The 22379-nt window shown below is 34.7% G+C and overlaps 3 long non-coding RNA genes across 3 annotated transcripts in view; 2 read left to right on the top strand and 1 right to left on the bottom strand.

Annotated features, from left to right (window-relative positions):
• Positions 1-503: 503 nt before the first annotated feature.
• On the top strand, positions 504-7348 carry LOC138707882 (uncharacterized). Its single transcript, XR_011334412.1, has 3 exons — positions 504-5462; positions 6539-6701; positions 6804-7348. It is a non-coding gene; the product is annotated as an uncharacterized lncRNA (long non-coding RNA).
• Positions 7349-10658: 3310 nt separating this feature from the next.
• On the bottom strand, positions 10659-11764 carry LOC138707315 (uncharacterized). Its single transcript, XR_011334164.1, has 3 exons — positions 11416-11764; positions 11155-11321; positions 10659-11049 (listed from the first exon to the last, which is right to left on the bottom strand). It is a non-coding gene; the product is annotated as an uncharacterized lncRNA (long non-coding RNA).
• Positions 11765-16935: 5171 nt separating this feature from the next.
• Positions 16936-22379, top strand: part of LOC138707881 (uncharacterized) — a 39106-nt gene continuing 33662 nt past the window's right edge. The window contains exon 1 of the long non-coding RNA XR_011334411.1: positions 16936-17215. This is a non-coding gene — a long non-coding RNA (uncharacterized lncRNA). The remainder of the gene's footprint in view (positions 17216-22379) is intronic.

Here is a 22379-nt window from a genome sequence, read left to right as displayed (position 1 = left end):
ATGTCATACACTGGGACAGGGCACCCATCAATAGTCGGTTTACGGCAGAAGTATATGAACACATTTTGGCAAATGTAATGATTATTTCCATCGGAGAAGAATATCGAGACGGAACACTTGTGTTTCAGCTAGGACAACCACCTGGTACACACCGCCAATCTCATTCAAAGATGGTTTACAAGGAGGCCTGATGTCGACCTGTTCGAATGTCCAAAATTCACCTGATATTACTCCGATTGAAAATGTGTGGGATAGATTGAAAAGATTCTATGCTCTAAGTGGGCAGAATCACCTGTACGAACAGCAGACGAATTGTGAGACAGAGTACTAGATGCATGGGAGGAGTTGGCCACGGATGTAGACCAATTCCATAATTTTGTGGACTCCATGGCGTGCAGAATGAGGGCAGTTGTTAATACAGGTGGTTTGTGGACGTAGTACTAGTCCCTACCACAGGCCTTTTTTTTTTTTTTTGTTTTTATATGTTTTTTGCATAATTTATTTATATTTGATGTGCTTTTGAGTTTTGAGGAAGAAAATAAGCTATTAATGTTGTATACAGGCCAAGCTGTGCCTAATAATAGACCACGAATGATGGGCTATAATATGTTTGCAAAACTTGCATAACCAAGTTTATTAACAAATTCGACTAACACTTGTCATTAAAAATATGAAATAATACAATAAAAATATCAACCTGGCAAGCAAACATAATTTTTGGTTAGAAACCTTAGAAACCAGAAACCTTACTCCTATGCTATACCACCTTATAGCACTTGCTGCAGTGTAGATGGATCATTATCAAAGAATCAACCGGAACAAACATCACAGCATTGCCTTCGAACACAATGAGTTTACTCGTGTCAACCTGACTTAAAAACTTTACATTTTAACTACTAAGTGTCGACCCATTCTTTTTGAACCCGATTGTACATGTCCTCCCCACTCCAGCTTTCTGATCTTTATACATCTAACAATGTCTGGTTCATTCTGTAAGTTGTAAAATTCATGATTATATCTCTTTCTCCAGATCCCATTTTCTGCCACTGGCCTCACGATCATAGACACGATCCTTCTTTCAAATATGCCAAGTTGCCTCTCTTCAGATTTCGATAATGTCAAAATCTCAGCGCCATATCTTAATATTGGTCTTATTAATACTTGATACATCATCCTTTAATTTTCCTGAACAGCAATTAGGGCTTCAGATGTTTTCTTGGGTAATCCGTTCATCTAGTTACTTTTACTTCAACAATGGAGGAATATGAAGGCAAGAACAATGTTTAAATTAATTTAAATGTCAAAATGTGTAATTAAATTTATTGAAGAGTTGTATAAAATATACACTACCAATATATGAAGTTTTCTGAGAAATAATAATAATAATAATAATAATAATAATAATAATAATAATAATAATAATAATAATAATATGTGGACTCAGAAAAAGGCTTTTGACAGAGTGGATTGGAATAAACTGATAGGGATCTTAAAGAAAATTGGCGTGGATTGGAAAGAGAGAAGACTGTTCAGTAATCCTTATAAGAAACGAGTGAAAGTCAGGATAAGAGAAGAAATGTCAGAAGGAAGTGAAATTTGGAGAGGAGTACGTCAAGGATGTCCTTTATCACCTACCCTGTTCAACATCTACTTGAAGGATTTAGTAAAGAACTGTTTTCAAAACATGGGGGGAATGATAGTAGGAGGAAGAAGAATAAAGTGCATATGATTTGTTGATGATATGGCGTTGTTAGCAGAAGAGGAAATGATACTAAAGGATATGATACTGGAGCTAAATGACAGCTGTGAGCAGTATGGGATGAATATAAATGCAAATAAGACGAAGAGTATGGTCATAGGAAGAAAAGAAGATATACTTGAGAATTCTAAATGAGGCAGTAGAGGAAGTGGACGGCTTCAAATACTTGGGGTGTACTATAAGCAGTAACATAAGCTGCTGCCAGGGGCCTGTTTCTCAAAACTAATGGACTAGTAATACTAGTCTGTACAGTAGTAATATTAGTTCATTTTACAAGTCTGTGTTTCTAGAAACTACAAGGGTAAAGTAGCAGTTACCAGTTCACAGACTAGTAATATTGGTCGATTTCATCAGTTCATAAGTGATTCTGTTTCTCAAAATGCTAATCTAGTTGATTACACTAGTATTCAACAGGAATATTCCTACAAGACTCTAAAGACTGGTGATTTCTATATTATCAGTTACCAGTGACAACCTTTCTCAGATAAAACAAAATATTGTAGTTATTTTCTTTTAATATCTGGTTTGGTGATTCCGAATGAAGTCATGAAGAAGTTGTGAGCAGAGCTAAAACTGTATCGAGAAAGAACAATTATTATTCCTTTACGGGAGCATTGTTTAAATATAATGAACGGTTTAGGTAAAGTACTGAAAAGCTTGAAAAGTTGTTAAATATAGTGGGACCTGCCATAACAAGACAAAAAAAATAGAATGGCTTGCATTATCTGCAAAGCTTCAAATACAAATTGCTCTACAAATCGGGATGTTGATTATTTTCCAATGCTGTCTAGTCTTTCTGTCCTAGACCAGCAACACTTGCAGAATTTTTTCCTAATAATCTAATACCAATTCATCAACTAATTTTTACTAGCTTTCCTCCTGCACTGCCAGTTCTTCTGACATTGTCAACTTTAACCTACAAATTAAATATATAACGACAATAATTTATGAATAGATAAAATGTAAAACAAAAAAAATTAGCGAATTTTTCATCAAGTCATAAGTGGCATTCATGTCGGCAGTAGACCCACTAGCTACATCATATGTTCAAATTACGATACTGTGAACTTGAATTGGTACTTATCAAAATTGCTTTCTTAATGTTGGGCCAGTAAGTGTCCCTAACGTATGCATAATCTTTGTTCTGAGGTATCAGTTCCATAGCCTCACACATTACAACACTTTTTGTCCATTCGTTTATTTCATCATTTTTTATTAGCATGCTTGAAAAAGCATCGAATAATAATCCTTTGATTCATTAATCATATTGAGTATAGTTAATTTGCTTTCAACTGATGGAATTTCAACCGAAAAGAGAAATCGAAACCACAATACAAACAACTTAGCCTTCTAACCTCAAATAACAATACCTACCAATGACTATAAACAAATGAACTCAATCAGCTGACTAGTGAAACAGATCATGTAACTAGTGAAAAATTGTCACAAGTTACTAGACTGGTAAAATAGTTTGAGAAACAGAATCTACTAGAGCTGGTGAAATATACTCTGGTAACTAGTAACTGGTGAACTACTAAACTAGTATTTTTGAGAAACAGGCCCCAGGAAGTCAAAAGGAGGATAGCAATGGGCAAGGAAGCTTTTAATAGAAAAAGGAGCGTTTTCTGCGGACCTCTGGAAAAAAGAACTAAGGAAGAGACTAGTGAAGTGCTTTGTATGGAGTGTGGCATTGTATGGGGCACAAACATCGACATTACGACGAAGTGAAGAGATGTGAATAGAAGCATTTGTGATGTGGATATGGAGAAGAATGGAACGTGTGAAGTGGACAGACAGAATAAGGAATGAAACTGTGTTGGAAAGAGTGGGTGAAGAAAGAATGATGGTGAAAATGATCAGGAAGAGAAAAAGGAATAATTTGGGTCACTGGCTGAGAAGAAACTGCATACTGAAGGATGCACTGCAAGGAATGGTGAACGGGAGAAGAGGATATCAGATTATAGACGACTTCCAGGTTGCTAAACTGGAGTATACGTATCTGGAGTTTTAACAGGCAATCGTAGCACAGGCCCTAAGATATATGGATCATATGAGGAAACAAAGAGGACGGCAGAAATAGGAAAGACTGGAGGAAGCTGTGTTTGCAGTGAAAGGCCTGCCCTTGAGCAGAACACTAAATGAATAATAATACTATACTAAAAGCCAGGTTATGAACCGACTAAACCGGAAGCAACGTTCTGTTGCTTTCTTTCTGAGCTCTATTGCCACATAGTGGCGCGAGATTCGAAGGTCCACACCTGTGGAGTAACGGTTAGCGCGTCTGGCCGCGAAACTAGGTGGCCCGAGTTCGATTCCCGGTCGGGGAAAGTTACCTGGTTGAGGTTTTTCTGGGGTTTTCCCTCAACCCAATATGAGCAAATGCTGGGTAACTTTCGGTGTTGGACCCCGGACTCATTTCACCGGCATTACCACCTTCATCTCATTCAGACGCTAAATAAACTAAGATGTTGATAAAGCGTCGTAAAATAACCTACTAAAAAAAAGAAAAAAAAAAAGAGATTCAAAGCATATTCAGCGTTTGTCACCGATATGTTTAAAATAACTACTGTGTATAGTTCTCGATAACACTATTAACAATATTAGTAATGAAAATTACTCTTTTTAACAAAGCACGAGCTAATGACGCTGGTACGAAATGTGACTCGTAATGCACGTGGTACTGAAAATGAACTGGGAAGTTTGGCTACACTGTCTCCGTGTTTCCGTTGCCAGATTTTCGTTAGCAGACGACATTTTCACGTGAGGTCCAATGAAAAGCTCCGTTCCTTTCCCCCTCCGCCCCGTTATACTCAACGTGTCATCGCTGCACAGCCTACCACTCTAAGGCCGGTTACACACTATACCGAGAGATATGTAATGTGAAATGTGCGCCGAGAAATGCGTCAGATCGAAAGCATTGTTTAAGGCCGGTTACACACTATAACGAGAGATGTGTAATGTGAAATGTGTGCCGAGAAATGCGCGAGCGAGGCGAGACAGCATTGTCCACACACAGCGCCAAGAAATGTGTAATCGAACCAAGAGTACAGAATAGAAAATAGTTGCAGGTTTCGCGTGGTAGTCATCTTAATTTAACCTACCATTGTATTTTCATGGCGTAGTTGTGTTGTTTTAAATTTTTAGTAATATTTTGATAAATTGAAATATGTCGATCCGGTGTGCTATATGGCAGAGGAAATAAAGTGTCCAAGAACTTACCTGGAATAACCTATCATGGGTATGTATGAGAGACTAATGACATTATATATTGTTAAAGAAGCTTGCCAAATACAGGATTAGTAATTCTCTTATAAATCTATTTAGAAGTTACCTATTAAACCGCAAACAGTTCGTTGTCTTCAACAAATGTCGATCTCAAGAATTTACAGCGATATCGGGGGTCCATCAAGGATCAAATCTGGGTCCACTTTTATTTTTATTATTTATAAATGACCTACCGAACTCGATATCAAACTCACTATGTTTAATGTATGCTGATGATGTCAAAATTATTAAATCTTGTCCTACAGCTAATGACTGTCACTTGCTTCAGAGAGATCTAAATGAGTTATACGAGTGGTCACTGAAGAATAAACTGTATTTCAACTTAAATAAATGTCATTATATGATATATACTAGGAAAAAAACTTATTTTACTTACAGATACTCAATGGGTAGGGAATTCCTGGAAATGACTGACAAGGTAAAAGATTTAGGCATAGTATTCACTTATAATATAGATTTTTCCAGCCATATACTTGAACTTGTGTCTCAGTCGCTTAAACTTCTAGGATTTATCTATAGATATACCACAAAATTCTCCTCTCAAGATAGTTTAAAAATTCTATTTTTTTCACTAGTTAGATCAAAACTTGAATATTGCAGTACTGTATGGAACCCCTATCAAATTAAATATATTAACAAAATTGAGAGGGTTCAAAAAAGATTAATCAGATTTTTGTTTCTTAAATCATTTGGTTACTATCCCTCCTGGAATAATGAAAGTAGTATCTCGTACTCATCTCTTTTGTCTCTCTTTAATTTTGAAAGTTTGCAACACAGAAGAAATAATATTGATATAAAATGCCTCCATAATTTATTAACAAGTTCTGTAAATAGTCATCTACTGTCCAGGTTTCAATACATGTACCAAGAGAGACTGTAGGACCAGTAAAACATTTAATTTAAACTATGCTAGGACATGTTATTATAAGTACTCTCCACTTCTTAGAATCTGTTCCTTCTATAATAAACTGAGCAATATTGACATCTTTCAGGATAGAATCACACTCTTGAGAGAAATAAATACCGGTAGCATTCAAAACACTCCATAAGTATTTTACTAATAAATAGGTCTTAACTGGTTTGCATATTGTATATTTGGTCTTCCTTCTTAAATTATTTCATATCAATTATCATTACGAACTCGCTCCTAATTCTGACTTAACGTAGGTCTAGCCCCTCATCAGTTGTTGTATTATTGTTACTAATCTGTGACTAGTTATTTGCATTTCATGTTTTCTTCATACTGTAAATACTTTTGTTTTTGTTAACCGAGATTTACATGTAATATTTGCTTAATATCTTTTGTTTAGTATTGGATTGTAACTGTTTAAATTTAAATACCATTATTATATGTATTACTACTGTTATTTTCATTTTATCTAATCTGTAATTACATTGTTGAGTGGATTAAATAAATAAATAAATATATACGTAAATATCCGGAGTTGTTGTCGTCTGTAGTTTATTAATATTTAAATTTAACTTGTGTTACAGCTTTCGAAAGGATCCTGAGGTTGAAGCTGTTCGGACACCTCGTGTTGTCGCAGCACAATTTGTTCCAGTCACTCCAGGGAGGAGGATATGGATCGCACGACCTTATCATATATGTATCAGAAAGGGGCTGTGCTATATATATTTGCACCCTGAATAACCAAAGGTTAATTATATGAGCATTACACTGATAGAATAATATTGGTTATATCTATTCGCTATTGTGTATAAAGTAGGTTCGTTATGTTATATGAATTATTATTTGCAGGAAAGACGAAGAGTAAAACTGAAGTTTGCTGAAATCTTTCTCTCCCTCTCTCTACTGTGATAGTTGTAGACGAAGTTGGGACCTCCGTTATGTCATTGGAAGGTGATACTGAAAATGAAATTCGGGTTCTATCGAAGAAGAATAAGGAAGTTAAGGAAAGGATCGTTTTGTGTACAAAAAGAGAATTAGACATTGCAACAGTATAAATGGCGAGTGGTGAAATCAGTGGGTGATTTGAAAGATGTGTTGGAAACTGTGAAACAGAAAATCTTGTTTGAACAGTAGTTTTGTGATATGTCACGTTCCATTTCAAAGACTTTTGTAGGCCTATCTCTTCTCAAGAGACATATGAAATGTTAAGGTAAAAAACAAAAGAAACAGTGTGATGAAAACGTACCGGTAACAATTAATTTTCTTTCCCCTAACACATATAACTTTGTTAAATAATTCGATACAGCTCTTCCTAATCCTCGGACTCTATATAAATGGTACAGTATCGTAAATGCAGTTCATTGTACAATAAATGAGATATTCATATTCACAGCATAATATAAATAAAACGTTAATATACAAATAATTGTGTTTTTCTATGTTTATTATGTTGTAGCCTATAGTTTGAACCTTATAAATCATCCAATTTCTTAATAAAAATATAGCAGTGGATCAAACCAAGAACGAACAGTTTAAAAATACTAAAAAGGTAAGTAGTTTACATAATTTCGTGGTGCAAAACATGAATTAATTAAATGTAACTTTTATTTTCTTTGAGACGTTTGTTACTCCATTACCATGAAAAAGATTTATGTTGCATAAAACTGCAATAAGTGTATTTGATAGACTCTTTAATGCGACAGTGGCTCTGGAACTATGCATTTTCAATTTTTTCACGGCCTTCAGTGAAATTATGACAATGTGGTCATAATATAGGAGGTGATAGAGCTTCTTTCTTAGCACCCAATTATATAAAATATTTGGCAAAATTATCAACATAAGACGCAATAATTCCTGCACTAATTACTAGGGAAATAACCAATTTTCATAGTATTGCATCTTGGACCTAACGAGTGTTATATTTGTAACAAGTGAGGGGGGGCTACAACAATGTATTAAAATACAGAAGAATCAAATTTGTATAATTTTAACAAGTGCGGGATACAACATCGTATTAGAATACACAAGTATCAAAAGATTTTTTCATCCTGAAAGTAAAATATTTGTGGCTGCAAACCAAAACCATGTTTTTACCACATTATACAACTCGCAGAAGTCAGTGAAACGAAAGATAATTGTGCCTTTCTTTGGTGTAATTTTTCTGGAGAAATACCATTATTCCCTCACTATATTAAACGGCATGCAGGAAATTGTATTTCACATTATCGCGAAACGGATGATAGCGTTCACTTTTTCATGAACAGGAACAATATTCTCTTCAGTCCAATAATGAAACCCCTGAATCACGAGTACAATTAAGATAACTGAATCCTTAATAAAATCATGTTGACTAGCAAGTAATACATACAGTAATATCTAATATAAAATCATATCTTTTCAACAAGTATTGTGTGATAATAAAGTCATAATTTCATTCATAGCCAATCTTACGTTGATTGGCATTGCAAATTAGAAACCTAACTTAGTTAATGTCTGATTAAATCGGTTATCTGCTTCCAGATTTCTTCTTTTATTTGAAGACCTCCCCGGAATAAGGGCATAACGAACAAAACTGTAAATTCATGTTTCAGTAGAAAGGAAAATTATTTCAGGAGCATATTTCATTAGTGCTTTATTTACTATCACAATCATTTCACTAAACAGGGATAAATGTTTATTCAGCCATTGAGTTCAGTTTATTGTTATAAATAAATGCTTTAAAATCTCTATTCCTCCCTACATCACATATTTTAATAATTTGATGTTACATTCCTTTTTTCCGTCGACGTCTTCAATTTAGTATTATTTTAGTTATCGTCTCGTGAGTCATACTTATTTGTATGACACCAAAAATGTTCAATGGCCGATCTGACACATTAGAACAATTTTGCTAAGTTTTCTGCATTTAAACAGCTGAAAAATGTTTTCCCGATGTCTGTGTGTAATCGTAATCGTTGACAGAGGTCGAATGTGTCTTGAAAAATTCGATGGGCTAGCGATCAGAGCGAGAAATGTGTTTACCTCGCGCGAGGTGAGCGAGAAACTCGTAGTGTGTGACATTCCATTTAAAACAATGCTTTCGATTAAACGCATTTGTCGGCACACATTTCTCGGTATAGTGTGTAACCGGCCTTATGATTACACATAGATATCGGGAAAACATTTTTCAGCTGTTTTAAATTCAGAAAACAGCAAAATTGTTCTAATATGTCAGATCGGCCATTGAAATTTTTCGGTGTCATACAAATAAGTATGATGCACGAGACGATAACTATAATAATATTAAATTGAAGACGTCGTCGGAAAAAGGAATGTAACATCACATTATTAAAATATGTGATGTAGGTAGAAATTTTAAAGCATTTATTTATAACAAATTATTGAACTCAATGGCTTAATAAATGTTTATCCCTTTTTAGTGAAATGATTGTGATAGTAAATAAAGCACTAATAAAATATGCTCCTGAAATAATTTTCCTCTCTATTAAAACATGAATTTACAGTTTTGTTCGTTATGTCTAAATTCGGGGGAGGTTTTCAAATAGAAGAAGAAAATAAATATGGAAGAAGATAACCGATTTAATCAGACATTAATTAGGTTAGGTTTCTAATTTGCAATGCTGATCAACATAATAGTGGCTACGAATGAAATTATGACTTCATTATCACATAATAATAATAATAATGAAAAGATATGATTTTATATTAGATATTACTGTATGTATTACTTGCTAATCAACACGATAATTTATTAAGGATTCAGTTTTCATCATTGTAGGCCTACTCGTGATGAAAGGGTTGCATTATTGGACTGAAGAGAATGCTATTCCTGGTCATGAAAAAGTGAACAGTACCATTCCGTTTCGCGATAAAGTGAAATACAATTTCCTACATGCCGTTTAATATAGTGAGGGAATAATGGTATTTCTCCAGAAAAATTACACCAAAGAAAGGCACAATTTTCTTTCGTTTCACTAGCTTCTACGAGTTGTATAATATAATAAAAACATGGTTTTGGTTTGCAGCCACAAATATTGTACTTTCAGGATAAAAATCATTTAATACTTGTGTATTCTAATGCGATTTTGTAGCCCACATTTATTAAAATTATACAAATTTTATTTTTCTGTATATTAATGGATTGTTGCAGCCCCCTCACTTGTTACAAATATAACACTCGTTAGGTCCAAGATGCAATACTATGAAAACTGGTCATTTCCCTAGTAATCCGTGCTGGAACTATTGCGTCTGATGTTGATAATTTGTCCAAATATTTTATATAATTGGGTGCAATGAAAGAAGCTTCAACACCTCCTCTGTTATGACCACATTAGCATAGTTACTGAAAGCCGTGAAAAAAAAATTGAAAACGCATAGTTCCAGAGCCACTTTCGCATCAAAGAGTCTGTCAAATACACTTATTGCAGTTTTATGCAATATAAATCTCTTTCTTTTCATGGTAATGGAGTAACAACCAAAATTTAAATTCTCAAAGAAAATAAACAAAAGTTATATTTCATTAATTTATATTTTGCACCACGAAATTATGTAAACTACTTACCATTTCAGTATTATTAACCTGTTGGTTCTTGGTTTGATCCACTGCTATATTTTTATTAAGAAATTGGATGATTTATAAGGTTCAAACTATAGGCTACAACATAATAAACATAGAAAAAAAACACAATTATTTGTATATTAATATTTTATTCATATTATGCTAAGAATATGAATATATCATTTAACCTTTCATATGTCTCTTGAGAAGAGATACAAAAGTCTTTGAAATGGAACGTGACATATCACAAAACTCGTATTCAAACAATATTTTCTGTTTCACAGTTTCCAACACATCTTTCAAGTCACCCACTGATTTCACCACTCGCCATTTATACTGTTGCAATGTCTTATTCTCTTTTTATACACAAAACTATCCTTTCCTTAAATTCCTTATTCTTCTTCGATAGAACCCGAATTTCATTTTCAGTATCAGCTTCCAATGACATAATGGAGGTCCCAACTTCGTCTACAACTGTCACAGTAGACAGAGGGAGAGAAAGATTTCAGTAAACTTACGTTTTACTCTCCTTCTTTCCTGAAAACAATAATTCATATAACATAACGAGCCTACTTTATACACAGTAGTGAATAGATATACCAATATTATTATGGTTAACTATCAGTGTAATGTTCATCTAACCTTTGGTTCTTCAGGTTGCAAATATATACTGCACAGCCCCCTTTCTGAAACATATATGATAAGGTCGTGCGATCCATATCCTCCTCCCTGAAGTGAGTGGAACAAATTGTGCTGCAACGACAACACGAGGTGTCCGAATATCTTTAACCTCAGGTTCCTTTGAAAAACTGTAACACAAGTTAAATTTAAATATTAATAAACTACAGACGATAACAACTCCGGATATTTACGACTATAATGTCATTAGTCTCTCATACATACCCATGATAGGTTATTCCATGTAAGTTATTGGACTCTTTATTTCCCTCTGCCATATACCACACCGGATCGACGTATTTAAATTTAACAAAATATTACTCAAAAATTTAAAACAACACAACTAGGCCATGAAAATACAATGATAGGTTAAATTAAGATGGCTACCGCGCGACACTGGCAACTATTTTCTATTCTGCACTCTTGGTTCGATTACACATTTCTTGGCGCTGTGAGTGGACAATGCTGTCTCGCCTCGCTCGCGCATTTCTCGGCACACATTTCACATTACACATCTCTCGGTATAGTGTGTAACCGGCCTTAAGGCCCGTAACACAGTTGCAGAGGTTTCGTCAGCGAGAAATGTGTTGCGAGAAAGAGGCGAAAAGCCTCCTCCACAGACTTGGCGAGTTCTCGCTATCACAGGTCACATCTCGCTATGATCATCTATGCCCTGCCTTCATGCAGAAAGAAGTTTTCTGATTAAAGCAAATACTCTATAACAATAATACTGGAAAGCTTGCCTCTTTAGCATTGCAAGCGGCGGCGAAAAGTGACTGTGCTGCTGTCTAGCGGCTTGGATTGTTTACACACTTCTTGCGGCGTGGTAGGTTACGTGAGGAAAAACGGAGAAGTGTTCATTTGATGTCAATAAAAGATGCAAATCTATAGTTTTATTTAGAGTCACAAGGTTCACAACATTTTAAATTAATAAGAAGTTACAAAGTTATTGGAGTATAAATGAAATGGAACAATTTTCGTATTTTCAAATGTAATTATAATTAAGTTGTGCATGACTTTAGAAACTTTTGTTCTTGGCTAATGATTATCCATTTTATTTTTGATGTAACAATTTACTAGCACATTGAAATATTTATCAGTGAAGATACTGGCACAGTTGCTGCTTTAGGGATAAAGACTGTATCTTGTATTTTATCTTTTACATCAAGCAGATGTGATTTTAAGATTTCTGCAGGCATTGTATCTTTTGATAGAAAATAACTTACACGTAGTTTGCTTTAAAATTTTGCACATGCCTCGAATAATGAAAACCAGTGCTTGGTTTGCAAATGGTACTTCTGACATTTTTACGTCAGTTGAAGTCTGTTGATTATGCCTATCTATACCTAATTCAGTGAATCCCTCAAAGTGTCTGCTTTAGCATTATAAGTTATGTTTTTCTTCAAAGGCATTTCATCTTAAACAATAATAGTTATTACCTTTTTCATTCAATGGTACAATATCGGATTTTATTTTTAATAATTAATTGTAGAATGGTGCGATTTATACCGGGCCTATATCAAATTCAAGAAGTCAATTTTTGAGAGATCTAACTGTTGGTAAACATAGTTTTCTTCCTAGATATCTTTCGTCTTGAGGTGAACATTAATGGTATGTTGCGGCAAAACGTTTATCGTAACTGGAATATCGTTTCCCCATTTCCTTCTTTTTAAGCACACTTGTGACTAATAAATTCATCATCTTGAACAATTTTAATTAAATCGGCATTTGGACTTGCTGTGTATAGAGCTGTCATCTCCGGTTGAGCCAGTTTTTATCTTTTAGGATTTCATGCATCGTAAAAAAAGATCTTAATTTAGTGAAATAATAATAACGCCTTTAAAATATAGGAGTAGGCAAATTATTTGTCCGAATAACTACCTGAATCACTTGTGAAAAAACATGAGTCCACTTTCTTCACAAAATCAACAATTCACATTTTTATGTTACGCATCCCAAGACACACTATTTGGATAAAAAAAGTAAAGACTTTCAATTTTTATATGGAGAAACTAGGCTATAAAGAAATTGTGTTTTATATGAACAATGTAAAGTAGATTTATGCAGTTTAGTAGCTGTTTCAGTTAACATAGAGAATGCCATTGCTAATGCACTATCTAATTACACGATGGAGGAGTATGGTCTGTCGTTTCCGTCTAATATCAGAAATCCCGCAGCTTCCTCGATGCAAGATCTAATACGTTTATTTGGGACCTTCGCGATTCTTTCATTGTGCTTTTAATTTCGACTCATATTTTCGGAAGAAGGAGCTGTTAAATTCTATAATAACTATTATCTTCAGTCTGTTATTAAAACCAGAGTATTAAAAATTAACAGTCCTACGACTGATTTAAAACTTCGGTATACTTTTCCTTATTTATTACACCCTATTTTTACTTTTCCCTATTGTTTCGAATTATGGTTATTGACGTTCCATAATCAAAAGTAATCCGAATATATTTTGTGATTTTTGTACATAATATATTCTATCCCTCTAATTTTAAATGTTTGTCTAGAACTGTTGACAGCGTTTTTAGTTAGTGCTCACATTTTGCTTATGATATCGTTTGTGTTTTGTTTTTTAAAGAAGTTTAGATAAGGACGCAAATAGCGACAGTAGCTGACGCGCCCTATTAAACCTCATTAACTAAGGTCTGTCTGCGTTTGTTTACCTATATGAGCATGGCACACCTAGAAGACAAAAGCAAATAACTAGTGCCGGTAGTAGAAACAGTAATAATAATAATAATAATAATAATAATAATAATAATAATAATAATAATAATAATAATAAGCATCATCTTGTAACAAAAGTACTACTCTACTGGTGTTTACATGACTACTCCCAATCTCTATCTTTTGGAAATCTGAAGAAAGTTCTAGCATATTTTGTTAGGCATAGTTTTTACAAAACATAGTACAAACATTTCCTCATTCAACTGACATTGTGTAGGCTACAATTATAATGAGAATAATCCTTAGGACATCATGTGTTTTTTGAAGAATAAAACTCATATCACAGTTCAACGCGCTATTCGTCACGTCATCCTCGCAGCCTACAATCCCTGCCGCTAGATAGCACTGGCGAGTCATTCGCCGCTTTTACCGTGAACTTTCCGGTATTATCATTGTAAAGTATTTGATTAAAGTAATGACTCGTTGGGGGAAATATTATAGGTTATGTATTTACGTATATTGTCGTACTTAAATATATAACCTGTAAGTATATTGTCGTACTTTACAAATTACGTACGAACGCTACGTTGAATCTGAGTATTCAGGTGATGAAGAAATGGAGTTACATGAACATATTTTGTTAATGAAAAGAAAAAGTAGGCCTAAAATTAAAGCCCGAAATATCTGAAAATCACATTGCATCTTACGAAAATAAGGGCGAGTTTTGGACACTGGTTTCGATTTGAATGATGATACGTTTAGGCGTTATTTCAGGTTCAATGGACCACAGTTTTTTTGCCATTCATGATATGCCATTCTTTGCTATGTTGTGATTAAAATTATGTAAACTGTTAAGACATATAGATACATTATTTCAAATGTTTAATTAATACTATTAAATCTCATCAAAATAAAATATAGCCCTATTTATTTTGAGATAATCTCCATATTTCTTCTTCAAGTTTCGTTTTTTTTTTATAGTTTTCATCCCGTGTATCATATAAATAGGCCTACGGGTGACATCGTACAAGTTCGATAAGTTTCTGACTGCAATTATCAGCCATCTTTCCTCATTTTCAAATAAAAACAATACAATTCATCGCCACCTGTGATATCTTTTTCTACATTCAATCGTCATAAAGAGTATAAACAGTCTACTATATACAGTCGCGAAGCTCAATATGTAGTAAAAATGCAAACATGGGTAGTTGCCCACCACTAGGATCGCTACTATCGCCTCATCATCGCAGATCTCTCTCCTAGCAGACAACAAAATATGTTACACTTTCGTTGTCGTGTTCTTTTTGAAAAATTAACACCTTCCTTCCATTATTGAAATATTAAATGCATGAAGTTAATTTATTATTTTAATGAAGTATATTAAATTCCACCATAAACTCGAAGATACCTGCAAGAAATAAGTAATATACTTTTTGTTTGTGCAAAACGAACTGAAATTTACTATAATAGCTTCACTCATTCAAGATTATGGCGATAATTAACTATGAAACCAATAAATATTAATTTGCATTTCCCTTTACAACAATAATAATGGAAATATGAATTAATGGAGTAACTTACGTGTACCGGTACTTGTAGTGTAGGCTTACGCAGTTAAAAAAGTGGGATGAGGTTAAGCAATAATAATCACACCAGAATTGGAAATAAAATGTGATCAATAAATTTTATTGTAACAGACTTTTTCTACGTCTCTAGTAAAGCAACAAATAAAAATAACAACAAAATTAACAGCTATAATTAAAAGCATATCCTTTGAAAAAAATAGGCCTAAGCAATAATAATCCCACCAGAATTGAAAATAAAACGTGATCAATAAATTTCATTAAAACAAACTTAATTTTTCTACGTCTTTAGTAAAATAACACATAAAAATAATAACAATATTAATAGCTACAATTAAAAATATATCCTCTGAAAAAAAAAAGTAGACCTAACCTTTATTTCTCTGGAAATTTAGCAGTGACAGAACTTTAACCGGTATCTAATGTCCTTTCGGTTAGACTGAAACATTTCATTGTGAAATTTAAGGATATAATGTATTCTAGCAGTCACAAAGAACTTCAAAATTAAGAGTTTTGTTTCTGCACAGCATTCCTGTGGAAACCCAGGAACCTTTCTGAATCTTTCGGAAATCGGACAAAGGATAACTCTGGCCTCTTTCTCTTACTGTTGCTACAATTTATAGCACTACAAACGTCTCCTCCTTGTCCCATATTATTATTCCAATTATTGTATTTTAGCCATTAACATTTTCATTACAACCAATAACGAACATTTCACAAGCATCAATGTGAAAGTCGCAACGAGCTAGCACTCGATAGAAATACGATACAGTCCAAAATCGACCTTGGACAGTCTATTGTTTCTAGTTGCTAACCGCTTGGAGCGCTTTATCACGAGATTTGCAAAAAAAACACCTCAAGCTTCGCGACTGTATATAGTAGACTGTGGTATAAATGTCAAACATCTTTGATAAATGTGTCAAGAAAATTCGCTGAGCTACCAATCCCAGCGAGAAACTCGCTCGAGGTTTTTGCCTCGAACGAGAATCTCTTCCAGTGCGTGGACGTCCATTTGAATCCATGTTATCAATTTTTCAATTTTCTCGCAACACATTTCTCGCTGACGAAAACTCTGCAAGTGTGTTATGGGCCTTACCCGCACTTTCCTCTCGCCATGCCAACTACTTTCTGTTTAGTCGGTTCATAACCTGGCTTTTAGTATAGTCAGCGATGTATGTTTTGGAGGGGGGAAAGGAACTGGCCACTCTACCCCATTATCTTCTGGCTTCTTGCCTCATGAGTGAGGCCTTATTTGTGTCACTTATGAGGTCCAAAACCTGTGTTCGGACAGTTGGCTAAACAACAATAACAATAATGGGGTATTTTACTTGAAAATTGATGATGATAATAATAATAATAATAATAATAATAATAATAATAATAATAATAATAATAATAATAATAATAGGGATATTTTACTTGAGACTGGAGACTTTGCGTAGCATTTAGTGACGTTCAGTATGACCGTGTTGGCAATACTGTTAGCGAAATTGTAATCGCGCGATCAGACGGGCTGTCATGCCGCAATAAGAAAGAGTTTGGACTTTTCTATTTGTGGTGGCTCTGACAGTAATTGAGAATTTGCTTCTGCAAGTCATACAGTGAAGAATAAGTTTAGTTATGGTAGTGGAAACTTAATTGAAGAGAATATTCTCCTAAAAGTTCATGACTAGAAAGTTACGGGATATACCCGGCGAGATGTGATGGCATGGTTGGTTCACTGCTGTAGGAACGGAATCCTGTGGTCCTGAAAACTGTTGATGCTGGTAAGTATTTTTATCGCAAGTTATTATAACATATTATTAAATGGATGTTAGTGTTAGTGCACAATTTTACCCACTAACCTTGTCACATACCGGTACCTCGGCTTAATGTCACTTGACTATCCCCTCATTTAACCCATCTAATCCACAAAGAAACTTGAATCGGGACAGCCGTCAATCCCGTGTGTCGTATGGGGCGATATCGAAGACTGGCCATTAATTTGATTTTGTAATTTAAATTTTACCTCTTACAGATTCATTGTTCCACCAAGGACCAACTTAACCTCACTGTAAATACCACTTCGACAGCCGCAAGGAAGAACACTGTAACTGACAAAATGAACTTTTTCAGTAGAATTAAAAACAAGTTTAGATGGTTGTGAAAAATCAGAGTTTTTAATTAAGTCTCTTTTCTTTATGTTTTTATTATTGAAATGGATGTTCGGTATTCTTTCGTTATAATATGTCTATATAGAGCATCATCTGGAGACTACGAAAATTTTATTCATTTATTGGAAAAGACACTAGAATACTTACAGAAACTGAAACGTGAATGCATTATTTGCGCAGACATCAAAAAGAGTAATTAGAATAATAGTAGGTGCGAAATCCAGAGAATCTTGTAGGACTATTTTCAAAAAACTACAAATAATGCCCATGGCTTGTCAGTATATCTTTTCATTAATAGTCTTCCTCGTATGTAATCGTGAAAACTTTGTAACTAATTCAACAGCTCATAGCATAAATACACGTCAAAGAAATGACTTTCATAATACTCCATCGGCAAGTCTATCGTGCTATCAAAAAGGAGTGCGTTATATGGCAGTCAAATTTTTTAATAGCCTCCCTATCGATATAAAAAATGAAACTCAAAACTTAAGATTATTTAGGGCCAAATTAAAGAAGTACCTAATTTCTCTCGCCTTCTATTCTGTAAGTGAATACATGACATTCAGTAACACTTCATGAAGTTGATACTAAAACTATGTGTTGTACTAGTAGACTATATTGTAAATCTCGTCTGTATATATATTTCATCTAGACTGTGACTATAAATTAAGACTTTATAATAGTATTAAGTTTTTTGACTTGTTCCATATTCAAGCTGTAAAGCAATGTATGAATACCATGGAATGTTAATAAATACAATACAATAGGATATTGCTTAATTTTCGTCAAGTTTGACAAACGATGACGTCACAACATGGCGGTAGTTATGTTACAACGCAGTGACGTCACAACATGGCCGACGTAAACCAACACGACGAGTAAATAAAAGTATCTCATCATCATATCCCTCACGTATTAGACCCTACAGGATCGGTTACGGTCTCATGCCAGCGCTTTCGTGGTCTTCCCAATTTCCTCTTTCCTCTTGGTACATAAGTAAGAATCTGTTTAGGCCATCTAGTGCGATCCATCCTTTCGACATGTTTTTTCCACTGAAGTCGATATTGTTGAACAAAATTAACTATAGGATCCATTTTGAGTTCCTGCAATATGTCCACATTTTTACGGTGTTCCAGCAAAGAGCATCCCGCTGTTCGTCTCATGAACCTCATTTCCGCTGTCGTCAGCCTTTGCTCATCAGCTTTTCTGATTGTCCATGCCTCGCTACCGTAAGTGAGGACCGGTCGAGCTAGTGTTTTATATACCTTTAGCCTTGTATGTTTCTGAACATGGAAGGATTTGAAGACGGCATTAATGACGCCAGTGATTTTTATAAATTTAGATATTTTGTTTGACATATCTTCATCAGTGATGTAAGAGAGGTTATAACCTAAATAGTTAAATGAGTTAACACGTTCAATTAAAGTATTATTTATCATGATCTTACTTGGAATTGGGTTCTCTCCCGAAAATGCCATGACTTTTGTTTTCTCTTTTGAGATTTCCATATTGAAATCAGAGGCGATTATTTGCAAATTATAAATGGCTCTTTGTAAAGCATCCTCTGTAAAGCATAATCACACAAATTGACGATATTCCATTCTGGAACAGAGCCCATCCCCTCTTATCCAAAATAGGATATTAGCAAAACAATTTCACAACATCCCATTCTGGAATACAACCCATCCGCTCTTATTCAAAATAGGATATCATCAACACTATCCCATTATCTAAAAAGCAATAATCACACAAATTGACGATATCCCATTCTGGAACAGAGCCATTCGCTCTTATTCAAAATAGGATATCAGCAAAACAATTTCACAATATCCCATTCTGGAATACAACCCATCCGTTCTTATTCAAAATAGGATATCATAAACACGATCCCATAGGTGAAATTTCGGCAATTCGACACTATACACGGCAGAGAAAACGCACTTATATCATTGAATTCACAGTATTCGACCTCATGTCACTGAGATATCACCTCAACTAACCCACTAACCTTCTCACATACGTCGACCTCATGTCACTGAGATATCACCTCAACTAACCCTCTAACCTTCTCTCATACGTCGACCTCATGTCACTGAGATATCACCTCAACTAACCCACTAACCTTCTCACATACGTCGACTTCAACTAACCCACTAACCTTCTCACATACGTCGACCTCATATCACTGAGATATCACCTCAACTAACCCACTAACCTTCTCACATACGTCGACCTCCTGTCACTGAGATATCACCTCAACTAACCCTCTAACCTTCTCATATACGTCGACCTCATGTCACTGAGATATCACCTCAACTAACCCACTAACCTTCTCACATACGTCGACCTCATGTCACTGAGATATCACCTCAACTAACCCTCTAACCTTCTCACATACGTCGACCTCATGTCACTGAGATATCACCTCAACTAACCCACTAACCTTCTCACATACGTCGACCTCATGTCACTGAGATATCACCTCAACTAACCCACTAACCTTCTCACATACGTCGACCTCATGTCACTGAGATATCACCTCAACTAACCCTCTAACCTTCTCACATACGTCGACCTCATGTCACTGAGATATCACCTCAACTAACCCTCTAACCTTCTCACATATGTCGACCTCATGTCACTGAGATATCACCTCAACTAACCCACTAACCTTCTCACATACGTCGACCTCATGTCACTGAGATATCACCTCAACTAACCCACTAACCTTCTCACATACGTCGACCTCATGTCACTGAGATATCACCTCAACTAACCATCTAACCTTCTCACATACGTCGACCTTGTTCAGCCCTCCGTTTCACTCCTCTTGGGCCAGAAACGCACTCCATAGCCAAACAAATCACCAGTAGCACAACTGCTCACGAATTGAACAAATAATAGAATGATTTACACACCATCCAAACACATGCTTTACCGGTACGCCATTCAAACCTCATCAGTACCAACCACCAATAAAATTTACACTTATACCAACCTAACCACCGGAATCCACAGCGACCTCTATATTTTTACCCGCAAACACAAAATGTAACCCTACTAACCGATGACGTCGATCTTATGACATCACCCCATTCCCCAATCTAGCCAACATATATTCTCATAAACATTCTACCAATATCCTATAGTCATATAAACCCGGATGTTCTATTCTATTGCAGTGATAACACTTTTTCTGAAATCATTCCTTATATGCATATTGTTACTTACAATACTAGAAGGTTACCATGAATTCCCGGTAAGAATGTTGTATGTGGCATACAATAGTATTGTTTGTGGAAGAATGAACAATAATGTCACCGTTTACTCTTACAAGTATTGTAACTACACAACTACAAACAGAGTTGTGCATAAACATTTACAAAAAAATATTGTAATATGTTTCAGAATGCCACTGAATTTAATGTTATTCATCATTGTCACAATTATCAGCAATTTCACTGGCTGTAAATGCTTTGTGGAATCCATTATAAATGCTAGGAATATGGGGCTGTTTTTCATCACACAGTGATAGCAGATCGTTGAGTTTACCTTGGGAGGTTGGGAGTGGAGCAGTGTAAACACTTCCAAGACTTGCGTCCTCCTTTGACTTTGTTTAGTATATTAATACTGTGTTCATGCTTATCAAAATGATTGTAGTTTATGAATATCTTCTTGCCTACTTAATTCAGGATCAGTTCTTCTGTCAAATTCCAGTTGCCCTTTCATCGATGATTAAAGACGTCAAGTTTTTTAAATCACTTTGTGCCATTTCAGATACGTCATAAGGATTTCCACTTGTTTTATCCATTTTCACTAACATTATCCATTGTTCAGGAGTCAATACTGTTCGTCCCTTTTTCTTTTTTTTCTTTCGTTCAATTAATGCATGGATTGAATCTGCTACATTATGTGTGTTCTTTTTCCAGAAATTTATGTGTAGGCCTAACTTAACATTGAATTTCTCGGTTATAAACAAAGAATAAAAATATAGGCTACCTGTTTCTGTTTTGTCCTGAACAGTTACTTGAAAAAAATCCTTTATATTTTCATTTTTATTATCCACTTCAGTAGGAAACTTTTTGCAACGGACTCATGCCACATGAAACAGTACTGGTACCCTCTATTTTCATCCAAATAATAAGTTAGATTGTAAAATAATTGTAGCTAGAGAATTTTCTTACTTAATACAAGATTCTAACATCGGAATAAGAAGTTTGAAGACCTTTTTGTAAATAAAAACTGCTGCAGATACACTTTTGTTATTCTCAGCTTTTAATTTATCAGTTTATTTCATTTCAGGTACATCATCTTTTTTTTTTATATGTCCAGCGTGAGAATCTTTTAAATTCAGCTTCACTTTTGCACTTGTAATACTGTAAGTAGTGTACTCTTCACATTGGTTTCCTTTTGTAAAAAGAAACCAATGTTGAATTCCTTAACAAACACACTCTGTATTGTCTCTGTGGCACACACCCCACTATTTTCGTTTATCCATTCTTGGTATAGTCTACACATTTTTGCTATGGATAAATCACCATCCAAAAATGTTCTTGTAAAAATCTTTTCTGATATAGTGAGATTCAGGAACAAATAGGCCTATATTGACGTATAGAATTCACATTCTCTGACACAGCATTTCCACAGTATATTATGGTTAAATACTGTTAAATATGTACATCTTAATGACTGAAAATTTAATTTGAGAAAAATACAGAATGTACAGAAAATGGGGGCATAGCTGAAGATATATAAAATTAATGGTAATTGTACAGAA

Source organism: Periplaneta americana, chromosome 10 (assembly GCF_040183065.1).
Source record: "Periplaneta americana isolate PAMFEO1 chromosome 10, P.americana_PAMFEO1_priV1, whole genome shotgun sequence".
NCBI lineage: Eukaryota > Metazoa > Arthropoda > Insecta > Blattodea > Blattidae > Periplaneta > Periplaneta americana.
Note: the sequence above shows the minus strand (reverse complement) of the source record. Positions and strands in the feature narration are given on the sequence as shown.